We start from the raw sequence: 15742 nt of genomic DNA, 5'->3' as shown, positions 1-15742 counted from the left end.
GTGTTTCCAGGTTTTAAATCATTAAGTTAGCATATCATATAGATATAGAACATGTGTTTAGTTAATTTTAAAAGTCAAGTTAGAAGGATTAACTTTTGTTTGCGAACAAGTTTAGAATTAACTAAACTATGTTCTAGTGATTACGAGTTTAAACCTTCGAATAAGATTGTTTTATATATATGAATCGAATGATGTTATGAACATCATTACTACCTTAAGTTTAGTAGGTAAACCTACTGGAAGTTACAAGAAATGATCTAGCTTCAAAGGATCTTGGATGGCTTGAAAGTTCTTGAAGTAGGATCATGACACAAAAACAAGTTCAAGTAAGATTTTTACTCGAATTAAGATAGTTTATAGTTACAGAAATTGAATCAAAGTTTGAATATGAATATTACCTTGAATAAGAAAGATAACCTACTGTATATAACAAAGGTTTCTTGATCTTAGATGATTACTTGGAATGGATTAGAAAGCTTGGAAGTAAATTAGTAAACTTGAAGGGATTTTTGAAGTGTTCTTGAAGTGTTCTTCCTATGATGATTATAGCTTGATTCTTGAAGTGATTTTTGATGAAGATGATGATTAACTACTAGAAAAATACGTTCATAATAGTGTGTGTGTGTGTGTGTGTGTTGAGAGAGAATTAGAAAGAGAATTGGAAGTGAAATGGAGTGAATGATGAGTGGTAATTGGTGAGTGGTGAGTGGGGTTAAAATGAGTTCTAGTTAGTTGACTAGCTCATGGTAGAAGTTAAAATTGATTAGTCATACATGACATAATCAAGAGTGGAATCCCATGCTAGTTCCTATTGGTATATACCCATAGTAAGTACGTTTTGAAGCTGTGTATAATACGGGTAAGAATACGACTATAATTCTTGATGAAAGAAAAGAATGGTAAAGTAACTGTAACCATTTTCGTTAAGTATGAGTGTTTTGATATATGTCTTGAAGTCTTCCAAAAGTATTTTAATACATCTAAATACACTACATGTATATACATTTTAACTGAGTCGTTAAGTCATCGTTAGTCGTTACATGTAAGTGTTGTTTTGAAACCTTTAAGTTAACGATCTCAATTAATGTTGTTAACCCTTTGTTTATTATATCAAATGAGATGTTAAATTATTATATTATCATGATATTATGATATATTAATATATCTTAATATGATATATATACATTTAAATGTCATTACAACGATAATCGTTACATATATGTCTCGTTTCGAAATCCTTAAGTTAGTAGTCTTGTTTATATGTATATAACTCATTGTTAATATACTTATGGAGATACTTACTTATCATAATCTCATGTTAACCATATGTATATCCATATATATATATATCGTCATGTCGTTTTTACAAGTTTTAACGTTCGTGAATCGCCGGTCAACTTGGGTGGTCAATTGTCTATATGAAACATATTTCAATTAATCAAGCCTTAACAAGTTTGATTGCTTAACATGTTGGAAACATTTAATCATGTAAATATCAATCTCAATTAATATATATAAACATGGAAAAGTTCGGGTCACTACAGTACCTACCCGTTAAATAAATTTCGTCACTAAATTTTAAGCTGTTGAAGGTGTTGACGAATCTTCTGGAAATAGATGCGGGTATTTCTTCTTCATCTGATCTTCACACTCCCAGGTGAACTCGGGTCCTCTACGAGCATTCCATCGAACCTTAACAATTGGTATCTTGTTTTGCTTAAGTCTTTTAACCTCACGATCCATTATTTCGACGGGTTCTTCGATGAATTGAAGTTTTTCATTGATTTGGATTTCATCTAACGGAATAGTGAGATCTTCTTTAGCAAAATATTTCTTCAAATTCGAGACGTGGAAAGTGTTATGTACAGCCACGAGTTGTTGAGGTAACTCAAGTCGGTAAGCTACTGGTCCGACACGATCAATAATCTTGAATGGTCCAATATACCTTGGATTTAATTTCCCTCGTTTACCAAATCGAACAACGCCTTTCCAAGGTACAACTTTAAGCATGACCATCTCTCCAATTTCAAATTCTATATCTTTTCTTTTAATGTCAGCGTAGCTCTTTTGTCGACTTTGGGCGGTTTTCAACCGTTGTTGAATTTGGATGATCTTCTCGGTAGTTTCTTGTATAATTTCCGGACCCGTAATTTGTCTATCCCCCACTTCACTCCAACAAATCGGAGACCTGCACTTTCTACCATAAAGTGCTTCAAACGGCGCCATCTCAATGCTTGAATGGTAGCTGTTGTTGTAGGAAAATTCTGCTAACGGTAGATGTCGATCCCAACTGTTTCCGAAATCATTAACACATGCACGTAGCATGTCTTCAAGCATTTGTATCGTCCTTTCGCTCTGCCCATCAGTTTGTGGATGATAGGCAGTACTCATGTCTAGACGAGTTCCTAATGCTTGCTGTAATGTCTGCCAGAATCTTGAAATAAATCTGCCATCCCTATCAGAGATAATAGAGATTGGTATTCCATGTCTGGAGACGACTTCCTTCAAATACAGTCGTGCTAACTTCTCCATCTTGTCATCTTCTCTTATTGGCAGGAAGTGTGCTGATTTGGTGAGACGATCAACTATTACCCAAATAGTATCAAAACCACTTGCAGTCCTTGGCAATTTAGTGATGAAATCCATGGTAATGTTTTCCCATTTCCATTCTGGGATTTCGGGTTGTTGAAGTAGACCTGATGGTTTCTGATGCTCAGCTTTGACCTTAGAACACGTCAAACATTCTCCTACGTATTTAGCAACATCGGCTTTCATACCCGGCCACCAAAAATGTTTCTTGAGATCCTTGTACATCTTCCCCGTTACAGGATGTATTGAGTATCTGGTTTTATGAGCTTCTCTAAGTACCATTTCTCTCATATCTCCAAATTTTGGTACCCAAATCCTTTCAGCCCTATACCGGGTTCCGTCTTCCCGAATATTAAGATGCTTCTCCGATCCTTTCGGTATTTCATTCTTTAAATTTCCCTCTTTTAAAACTCCTTGTTGCGCCTCCTTTATTTGAGTAGTAAGGTTATTATGAATCATTATATTCATAGATTTTACTCGAATGGGTTCTCTGTCCTTCCTGCTCAAGGCATCGGCTACCACATTTGCCTTCCCCGGGTGGTAACGAATCTCAAAGTCGTAATCATTCAATAATTCAATCCACCTACGCTGCCTCATATTCAGTTGTTTCTGATTAAATATGTGTTGAAGACTTTTGTGGTCGGTATATATAATACTTTTGACCCCATATAAGTAGTGTCTCCAAGTCTTTAATGCAAAAACAACCGCGCCTAATTCCAAATCATGCGTCGTATAATTTTGTTCGTGAATCTTGAATTGTTTAGACGCATAAGCAATCACCTTCGTTCGTTGCATTAATACACAACCGAGACCTTGCTTTGATGCGTCACAATAAATCACAAAATCATCATTCCCTTCAGGCAATGACAATATAGGTGCCGTAGTTAGCTTTTTCTTCAATAACTGAAACGCTTTCTCTTGTTCATCATTCCATTCAAATTTCTTCCCTTTATGCGTTAATGCAGTCAAGGGTTTTGCTATTCTGGAAAAGTCTTGGATGAACCTTCTGTAGTAACCAGCTAGTCCTAAAAATTGGCGTATGTGTTTTGGAGTTTTCGTGGTTTCCCACTTTTCAACAGTTTCTATCTTTGCCGGATCCACCTTAATACCTTCTTTGTTCACTATGTGACCGAGGAATTGAACTTCTTCCAATCAAAATGCACACTTTGAAAACTTAGCGTACAATTCTTCCTTCCTCAATACTTCTAACACCTTTCTCAAATGTTCACCGTGTTCTTGGTCATTCTTTGAGTAAATAAGTATGTCATCAATGAAAACAATGACAAACATGTCAAGGTATGGTCCACACACTCGGTTCATAAGGTCCATGAATACAGCTGGTGCATTAGTTAAACCAAACGGCATGACCATAAACTCGTAATGACCGTAACGTGTTCTGAAAGCAGTCTTTGGAATATCATCTTCTTTCACCCGCATTTGATGATACCCGGAACGTAAGTCAATCTTTGAATAAACAGACGAGCCTTGTAGTTGATCAAATAAGTCGTCAATTCTCGGTAGTGGGTAGCGGTTCTTGATGGTAAGTTTGTTCAACTCTCGGTAGTCGATACACAATCTGAATGTACCATCTTTCTTCTTGACAAACAAAACAGGAGCTCCCCATGGTGATGTGCTTGGTCGAATGAAACCATGCTCTAAAAGTTCTTGTAATTGGCTTTGCAGTTCTTTCATCTCGCTGGGTGCGAGTCTGTAAGGAGCACGAGCTATTGGTGCAGCTCCTGGTACAAGATCTATTTGAAATTCAACGGATCGATGTGGGGGTAATCCCGGTAATTCTTTCGGAAATACATCGGGAAATTCTTTTGCGACGGGAACATCATTGATGCTCTTTTCTTCAGTTTGTACTTTCTCGACGTGTGCTAGAACAGCATAGCAACCTTTTCTTATTAGTTTTTGTGCCTTCAAATTACTAATAAGATGTAGCTTCGTGTTTCCCTTTTCTCCGTACACCATTAAGGGTTTTCCTTTTTCTCGTATAATGCGAATTGCATTTTTGTAACAAACGATCTCTGCTTTCACTTCTTTCAACCAGTCCATACCGATTATCACATCAAAACTCCCTAACTCTACTGGTATCAAGTCAATCTTAAATGTTTCGCTAACCAGTTTAATTTCTCGATTTCGACATATATTATCTGCTGAAATTAGTTTACCATTTGCTAATTCGAGTACAAATTTACTATCCAAAGGCGTCAATGGACAACTTAATTTAGCACAAAAATCTCTACTCATATAGCTTCTATCCGCACCCGAATCAAATAAAACGTAAGCAGATTTATTGTCAATAAGAAACGTACCCGTAACAAGCTCCGGGTCTTCCTGTGCCTCTACCGCATTAATATTGAAAACTCTTCCGCGGCCTTGTCCATTCGTGTTCTCCTGGTTCGGGCAATTTATAATAATGTGGCCCGGTTTTCCACATTTATAACAAACTACATTGGCATAACTTGCTCCGACACTACTTGCTCCGCCATTACTCGTTCCGACACCATTTGTTCCTTTCGTTCTATTAACCCTTGGTCCGTAGACCTCACACTTTGCCGCGCTATGACCATTTCTTTTACACTTGTTGCAAAATTTGGTGCAGAACCCCGAGTGATACTTTTCACACCTTTGGCATAGCTGCTTCTGATTGTTGTTGTTGTTGCGGTTATTATTGTTGTTGGGATGATTGTTATAGTTGCTGTTGTTGTTGTTGTTGTTGTTGTTGTTGTTGTTGTTGTTGTTGTTGGGCCGTTTGTTATAGTTGCGATTGATGTTGCGATTGCTGGGATAATTGTTGCGATTATTGTTGTAATTGCTGTTGTTGTTGTATTGGTAATTCTTATCACCGTTTTCCTCCCACTTTCTTTTGACTTGCTTCACATTGGCCTCTTCAGCAGTCTGTTCTTTAATTCTTTCTTCAATCTGGTTCACTAGTTTGTGAGCCATTCTACATGCCTGTTGTATGGAGGCGGGCTCGTGTGAACTTATATCTTCTTGGATTCTTTCCGGTAATCCTTTCACAAACGCGTCAATCTTCTCTTCCTCATCTTCGAATGCTCCCGGACACAATAGGCACAATTCTGTGAATCGTCTTTCGTACGTGGTAATATCAAATCCTTGGGTTCGTAACCCTCTAAGTTCTGTATTGAGCTTATTGACCTCGGTTCTGGGACGGTACTTCTCGTTCATCAAGTGCTTGAATGCTGACCACGGTAGTGCGTACGCATCGTCTTGTCCCACTTGCTCTAGATAGGTATTCCACCATGTTAACGCAGAACCTGTGAAGGTATGCGTAGCATACTTTACTTTGTCCTATTCAGTACACTTACTTATGGCAAACACCGATTCGACCTTCTCGGTCCACCGTTTCAATCCGATCGGTCCTTCGGTTCCATCAAATTCCAAAGGTTTGCAGGCAGTGAATTCTTTGTAGGTGCATCCTACACGATTTCCTGTACTGCTAGATCCAAGGTTATTGTTGGTATGTAGCGCAGCCTGTACTGCGGCTATGTTTGAAGCTAGAAAGGTACGGAATTCCTCTTCATTCATATTCACGGTGTGTCGAGTAGTCGGTGCCATTTCCTTTAAAATAGTCAAATGGAACAAGTTAATCATACAGAATATTAAGAGTAGTTAATAGTATTTCGTAGCATAATATGAACTCATTTATAAAAGCTTTTTCTTCATATTAGTGTTTTATAAGTTTAAATTCGGGTAGTACCTACCCGTTAAGTTCATACTTAGTAGCTAATATACAATTCAACTACTACAATTCTATATGAAAAACTGTTTATAATAATATTTCGCGTTCAAACTTTTACACAATATTTTACAAACTTACAATACCGCTTATTTTACATATAGCATGAAATATAGCACACAATAAATTTGATACAAGATGGTTGTGAAGATAATTCTAGCTAGTACACAAGTCGTTCAGCAAAGGCAATAAAGACACGTAATTCATACGTCCAGAAACAAGTCATGCATTCTGGTTTTACTAGGATTACTTCCCATCCTTGGTCTTGTGGAACATAACCGTTATGGCCGTTGATAAGACAGCGTGTTGTAACGTCGTCAAAGGGACGAGGGTTACGTAATGTCCAACAGTCCCGTAACAATCTAAAAACCTCATTTCTTACCCCAATTACCGACTCCGTCACTTGTGGGAACGTTTTGTTTAATAGTTGTAGCCCGATGTTCTTGTTCTCACTTTGGTGAGAAGCGAACTAATCCGTAAGCATAACATGCTTCTTTATGTTGCATGTTAGCCGCTTTTTCTAAATCACGAAGTCCAATATTCGGATATATTGAGTCAAAATAATTTCTTAACCCATTGCGTAAAATAGCATTTGGGTTCCCCGCAATATATGCGTCAAAGTAAACACATCGTAACTTATGGATTTCCCAATGTGATATCCCCCATCTTTCGAACGAAAGCCTTTTATAAACCAAGGCATTCTTGGAACGTTCTTCGAATGTCTTACAAACTGATCTCACCTTAAATAGTTGTGCCGAAGAATTCTGATCGACTCTAGACAAGATTTCATCAATCATGTCTCCGGGTAGGTCTCTTAAAATATTGGGTTGTCTATCCATTTTGTGTTTTTATACTGTAAAATAGACAAGAGTTAGATTCATAAAAAAAAATACTTATTAATACAAGCAATTTTTACATATATCATAAAGCATAAGCACACTATATTACATATATTACACCACACGAATACAACTATCTTATTCCGACTCGCTTGTTTCTTCTTCTTCGGTTTTGGTTCGTTTTGTCAAGTTTCTAGGGATATATGATGTTCCCCTAATACGAGCCGTAATTTTCCACATTGGTTTAGAAAAACCTGGTGGTTTAGAGGTTCCCGGGTCATTGTTACAACTTAAGGACTTCGGGGGTTGACGATACATATAAAGTTCATCAGGGTTGGAATTAGATTTCTCTATTTTTATGCCCTTTCCCTTATTATTTTCTTTTGCCTTTTTAAATTCAGTTGGGGTAATTTCTATAACATCATCGGAATTCTCGTCAGAATGCGATTCATCGGAGAATTGGTAATCCTCCCAATATTTTGCTTCCTTAGCGGAAACACCATTGACCATAATTAACCTTGGTCGGTTGGTTGAGGATTTTCTTTTACTCAACCGTTTTATTATTTCCCCCACCGGTTTTATTTCTTCATCCGGTTCCGATTCTTCTTCCGGTTCCGATTCTTCTTCCGGTTCCGACTCTTCTTCCGGTTCCTCTTCGGGAACTTGTGAATCAGTCCACGAATCATTCCAATTTACATTTGACTCTTCATTATTATTAGGTGAGTCAATGGGACTTGTTCTAGAGGTAGACATCTATCACATAATATCAAACGCGTTAAGAGATTAATATATCACATAATATTCACATGTTAAAAATATATAGTTTCCAAAAAAATTTGTTAAGCAATCATTTTTCAAGTAAACACGGTCGAAGTCCAGACTCACTAATGCATCCTAACAAACTCGATAAGACACACTAATGCAAAATTCTGGTTCTCTAAGACCAACGCTCGGATACCAACTGAAATGTCCCGTTCTTATTGATTAAAAACGTTCCATATTAATTGATTTCGTTGCGAGATTTTGACCTCTATATGAGACGTTTATCAAAGACTGCATTCATTTTAAAACAAACCATAACCTTTATTTCATCAATAAAGGTTTAAAAAGCTTTACGTAGATTATCAAATAATGATAATCTAAAATATCCTGTTTACACACGACCATTACATAATGGTTTACAATACAAATATGTTACAACAAAATAAGTTTCTTGAATGCAGTTTTTACACAATATCATACAAGCATGGACTCCAAATCTCGTCCTTATTTAAGTATGCGACAGCGGAAGCTCTTAATAATCACCTGAGAATAAACATGCTTAAAACGTCAATAAAAATGTTAGTGAGTTATAGGTTTAACCTATATATATCAAATCATAATAATAGACCACAAGATTTCATATTTCAATACACATCCCATACATAGAGATAAAAATCATTCATATGGTGAACACCTGGTAACCGACATTAACAAGATGCATATATAAGAATATCCCCATCATTCCGGGACACCCTTCGGATATGATATAAATTTCGAAGTACTAAAGCATCCGGTACTTTAGATGGGGCTTGTTGGGCCCAATAGATCTATCTTTAGGATTCGCGTCAATTAGGGTGTCTGTTCCCTAATTCTTAGATTACCAGACTTAATAAAAAGGGGCATATTCGATTTCGATAATTCAACCATAGAATGTAGTTTCACGTACTTGTGTCTATTTTGTAAATCATTTATAAAACCTGCATGTATTCTCATCCCAAAAATATTTGATTTTAAAAGTGGGACTATAACTCACTTTCACAGATGTTTACTTCGTCGAGAAGTAAGACTTGGCCACTGTTGATTCACGAACCTATAACAATATATACATATATATTAAAGTATGTTCAAAATATATTTACAACACTTTTAATATATTTTGATATTTTAAGTTTATTAAGTCAGCTGTCCTCGTTAGTAACCTACAACTAGTTGTCCACAGTTAGATGTACATAAATAAATCGATAAATATTATCTTGAATCAATCCACGACCCAGTGTATACGTATCTCAGTATTGATCACAACTCAAACTATATATATTTTGGAATCAACCTCAACCCTGTATAGCTAACTCCAACATTCACATATAGAGTGTCTATGGTTGTTCCAAAATATATATAGATGTGTCGACATGATAGGTCAAAACATTGTATACGTGTCTATGGTATCTCAAGATTACATAATATACAATACAATTTGATTAAGTTATGGTTGGGATAGATTTGTTACCAATTTTCACGTAGCTAAAATGAGAAAAATTATCCAATCTTGTTTTACCCATAACTTCTTCATTTTAAATCCATTTTGAGTGAATCAAATTGCTATGGTTTCATATTGAACTCTATTTTATGAATCTAAACAGAAAAAGTATAGGTTTATAGTCGGAATAATAAGTTACAAGTCGTTTTTGTAAAGGTAGTCATTTCAGTCGAAAGAACGACGTCTGGATGACCATTTTAGAAAATATACTTCCACTTTGAGTTTAACCATAATTTTTGGATATAGTTTCATGTTCATAATAAAAATCATTTTCTCAGAATAACAACTTTTAAATCAAAGTTTATCATAGTTTTTAATTAACTAACCCAAAACAGCCCGCGGTGTTACTACGACGGCGTAAATCCGGTTTTACGGTGTTTTTCGTGTTTCCAGGTTTTAAATCATTAAGTTAGCATATCATATAGATATAGAATATGTGTTTAGTTAATTTTAAAAGTCAAGTTAGAAGGATTAACTTTTGTTTGCGAACAAGTTTAGAATTAACTAAACTATGTTCTAGTGATTACGAGTTTAAACCTTCGAATAAGATTGTTTTATATATATGAATCGAATGATGTTATGAACATCATTACTACCTCAAGTTTAGTAGGTAAACCTACTGGAAGTGACAAGAAATGATCTAGCTTCAAAGGATCTTGTATGGCTTGAAAGTTCTTGAAGTAGGATCATGACACAAAAACAAGTTCAAGTAAGATTTTTACTCGAATTAAGATAGTTTATAGTTATAGAAATTGAATCAAAGTTTGAATATGAATATTACCTTGAATAAGAAAGATAACCTACTGTATATAACAAAGGTTTCTTGATCTTAGATGATTACTTGGAATGGATTAGAAAGCTTGGAAGTAAATTAGTAAACTTGAAGGGATTTTTGAAGTGTTCTTGAAGTGTTCTTCCTATGATGATTATAGCTTGATTCTTGAAGTGATTTTTGATGAAGATGATGATTAACTACTGGAAAAATACGTTCATAATAGTGTGTGTGTGTGTGTGTGTTGAGAGAGAATTAGAAAGAGAATTGGAAGTGAAATGGAGTGAATGATGAGTGGTAATTGGTGAGTGGTGAGTGGGGTTAAAAGGAGTTCTAGTTAGTTGACTAGCTCATGGTAGAAGTTAAAATTGATTAGTCATACATGACATAATCAAGAGTGGAATCCCATGCTAGTTCCTATTGGTATATACCCATAGTAAGTATGTTTTGAAGCTGTGTATAATACGGGTAAGAATACGACTAGAATTCTTGATGAAAGAAAAGAATGGTAAAGTAACTGTAACCATTTTCGTTAAGTATGAGTGTTTTGATATATGTCTTGAAGTCTTCCAAAAGTATTTTAATACATCTAAATACACTACATGTATATACATTTTAACTGAGTCGTTAAGTCATCGTTAGTCGTTACATGTAAGTGTTGTTTTGAAACCTTTAAGTTAACGATCTCAATTAATGTTGTTAACCCTTTGTTTATTATATCTAATGAGATGTTAAATTATTATATTATCATGATATTATGATATATTAATATATCTTAATATGATATATATACATTTAAATGTCATTACAACGATAATCGTTACATATATGTCTCGTTTCAAAATCCTTAAGTTAGTAGTCTTGTTTATATGTATATAACTCATTGTTAATATACTTATGGAGATACTTACTTATCATAATCTCATGTTAACCATATGTATATCCATATATATATCGTCATGTCATTTTTACAAGTTTTAACGTTCGTGAATCGCCGGTCAACTTGGGTGGTCAATTGTCTATATGAAACATATTTCAATTAATCAAGCCTTAACAAGTTTGATTGCTTAACATGTTGGAAATATTTAATCATGTAAATATCAATCTCAATTAATATATATAAACATGGAAAAGTGTGGGTCACTACATATGTAATATTGGAGCATGTTTATGAAGGTAATCAAAATAACACTGTAACTTATTTTCTTTTAAAACTTGTTTTGCGTACTAAGATAATAACTTTTTAATAGTAGTATTTTTTTATACTTATTGATAATTTTAACGTTTATGATAGCTCATTCTTATATATCAAACATTAACTAATAAATTAATGAGACATCTATGTATTTAAATAGAGTAAATTACACCAATGGTCCCCGTGGTTTGTTGTAAATTATCTCGCTTGTCCCTATCTCTTAAAAATTATATGGTTCGTCCATGTGGTTTTAAATATTAACGACACTGATCCTTGTGATTTATTGTAAATTATGTCGCTCGTCTCTATCCCTTTAAAATTATATGGTTCGTCCATATGGTTTTAAATATCAACGGCGCTGGTCCCCGTGGATTATTATTATTATTATTATTATTATTATTATTATTATTATTATTATTATTATTATTATTATTATTATTATTATTATTATTATTATTATTATTATTATTGTTGTTGTTGTTGTTGTTGTGCATTATTATTATTATTATTATTATTATTATTATTATTATTATTATTATTATTATTATTATTATTATTATTATTATTATTATTATTATTATTATTATTATTATTATTATTATTATTATTATTATTATTTATGATTATTATTATTAATGTTATTATTACATAATTCTAATTGCAATCACTACCCTCATAATTTAACTATTCATTTAAAATATTTAGACTAATAGTGCAATAATCAAAAATTTACAATTGATTTACCAAAACTAATCATACTTAGGATTACATTAACATGTAAAGATATATACTGTGACGACCCAGAAATTTCCGATCAAATTTAAACCTAATCTTTATATGATTCCGACATGATAAGCAAAGTCTGAATAGTTGAATTCTAAAAAAAAAAAAAAAAACTTGGAACTATGATCGTGTATTCGTTTACCCTTCGACAATCCTCGACGATTCACGAACAGTTGTTGTATATATATATATATTCATAGTTACTATCATATTGTAATACATATATAAAATGTTAAATATTAAATATTCAATAAATTTTATCATATAATATATAATGTAATATTCTTAAATTAATAAATTGTAATATCACTATATTAAATGTAATTACAAATTAAAAAAATAAAAAATAAATAAATAAATAAATAAATAATATAGTTGTTATACTAGTATTGTTATTATGATTACTTCTTTATTAATATTAATATTAATGTTAATATTAATATCAATATTATTAATATTACTAAATATAATTTACAGATAGGAAGTTTGATACATTTTATTCGTTATAATATTATTGGTACTAATATTATTATTATCATTACTAATAGCATTATTGTTATTAATAATATTATCATATTTTTTTTATCATTTATTATTATCAGTATCTTTATCAATAATATTATTATTATTATCAATATTATTATTATTATTATTATTATTATAAATTAGTATATTTATTATTATTAACATAATTATTATTATTATTTATATTATTGTTATTAATATATTAATTGTTAATGTATATATTAAATATAATATATATTATACAGATGAATTCTAATTTGGTTAACATTGCGATCAACTTTTATTATTTGGTTTCTTGTTTGAATCAGTTAGCTTTCAATATCCACTTTTACTTTCCCTTAATTTTCGGATTGCATGTGAATGTGATTAATGTGCTACTTTTTGGTTTAATATTGATTTCTCTTTCTTATATGTATATTCTTACGTATACATATTCTCACATACACACAATCATATACATTTTTACTTAAGATTCATTGATCACCATAAACCTTACATACATCGACTTTAACCGAGCACCAAACACTTATGATCACTCACCTATGTAAACATCGAACACCACCACCGGTTTATTCACCACCATTTTTTATCATCACTTCACGGCCAAGACCCAACCACAATCAACACTTTCTGTTTCTTGTTTATCATGAAGCCACCAACATCATGAGAACTACATCACTAGACCTTCACCATTCAAGACACCGGCCACCTCCTACAAACCACAATCGAACAATGATTATTCAAAGGCTTCAAAATTCATGATTTTGATCTCCAGGAACCGGCTATAACGCGATCGTGCTGCTTCTTTTCCATGAATTATCTCATCACCTTGCAACCCACTTCAACCCATTTAATCACCATCACTATAAACGTCACCATTAAACAACCCTTGTAACCGCTACTGTTACATCTGTTTTTCTATTGTGATCAACCACCAACAATACCATCTAATAACTCCCATATCACCACCATTAGATCGACCACCTAAAACCCATCACACAAAGGTATGCTCCTGCTGCACTCGTGTTTCTGTTTTGAACACCACCGGACCCATCATAAACTGTCACCGTTGGAAGGCTTTTTATCACTATTTCTTGCTGCTATTACAGTGTATTTATGCTGCTATTTTCTTTCTATTTCTACTATTAATTTAACGAGTAAAGATGAAGAAGATGAGACGAATTAAGATGATGATGATGATGATGATTTAAACTACAACGAATATGATAAAAGAAGAGATGATAATTATGAATAATGAGTGGAATTGGTGTTACTTTATAATTCTGTTGAAACTGAACCCCACCCCTTTTACTTACTGTCGACTTAGTTCACTTACAAAAAACTGGGTGTTAATCGATTGGGCTTGAATAATTGTTGGGCTGCAGATCACAAAGCATAGATTGGGTTTAAGTCTTGGGCTGTGTTTTGTTTTATGTTTGGGCCAAGAACCTGCGTAGTTTGCTATTGCTATACGATCTCAACACCACTCAAAAATCACCTGCAACCTGCAACATGGTAAACTGTCGTTGTTATATTTTTTTTCGGTTTCTATTTTGATTAACTCGAAGTGATCTTGATGATGACGATTACTTTGATGAAGATGATGATATAATTATGGTAACGGGAATGATGATGAAGAAGTGATGATGATGAATTGGTTATGGTGTCGTGATAATGATGATCACAATTATGATTATGATATGATTATGATTATGTTATAGTTATAACTATGATCATGATTATGAAAATGATAAATATGGTAATTAGTTTTGATATTATGATGATAACGTGAGGTGTGATGATGATATTGTATGAGGATGATCGGTAACGATGATAGTAGATAAATGAGAATGATGATGATGATCATATGAGTGACGATTACTATGATGAGGATTATAAGGATTAGATGAGGAGGAAGAAGATAATCGGATACGAATTATAACAATATAAGTAGTAATAAGAACAGAAAAACAAAAATATAGTAACAGTTAGAGGTGTCTTTGGTGAACGGGAGGTCGCGGGTTCGAACCCATGCTCTGGCTATATTTTTTTTAGTAAGCTCATTTAATCTCTATAAAGGTAGTATGATTTATATTTATTATTATTAGTATTATTATTAGTAGTATTATTATCATTTATAAATATTAGTATTATTATTATTATTATTATTATTATTATTATTATTATTATTATTATTATTATTATTATTATTATTATTATTATTATTATTATTATTATTATTATTATTATTATTATTATTATTATTTTCATGACAAATAAATATTATTATTAGCATTATCATTAGTAACATAAGTATTAGTATTATTATTATTAATATTATCTTTATAAGCAAATATAACTTTTATTACTATTATTGATATAAAAATATACTTATAGTAATATTATATATAAGTATGTACTAATCATATTAACATTTTTAACAAATTAGGTATTTTTAACTATATAAATATTAATCATTTTAAATATATACACAAATTAAATATATATAATACATAATTAAGATATAATATATAAATCTGTTCGATTACGATTATATGTGCTAATATATATACAAATGATATAGGTCGTTAATCCGAGGCCAACCCTACACTTGTTAAATGCCGTCATATGTATTTTTACTACAAAATACAGTATGGTGAGTTTCATTTGCTCCCTTTTTAAATGCTTTTGCAATATATATTTTTGGGACTGATAATACATGCGCTGCTTTATAAATGTTTTAGGAAATAGACACACGTACGTGAAACTACATTCTATGGTTGAATTATTAAACTGAATATGCCCCTTTTTAGTCTGGTAATCTAAGAATTAGGGAACAGACACCCTAATTGACGCGAATCCTAAAGATAGATCTATTGGGCCCAACAAGCCCCATCCAAAGTACCGGATGCTTTAGTTCTTCGAATTTATCATGTCCGAAGGGAGTCCCGGAATGATGGAGATATTCTATATG

The sequence above is a fragment of the Rutidosis leptorrhynchoides genome, chromosome 10 (genome assembly GCF_046630445.1).
Source record: "Rutidosis leptorrhynchoides isolate AG116_Rl617_1_P2 chromosome 10, CSIRO_AGI_Rlap_v1, whole genome shotgun sequence".
In the NCBI taxonomy this organism is placed as follows: Eukaryota; Viridiplantae; Streptophyta; class Magnoliopsida; order Asterales; family Asteraceae; genus Rutidosis; species Rutidosis leptorrhynchoides.
The sequence above is the reverse complement of the archived record's forward strand: the minus strand, read 5'-3'. Positions refer to the sequence as shown.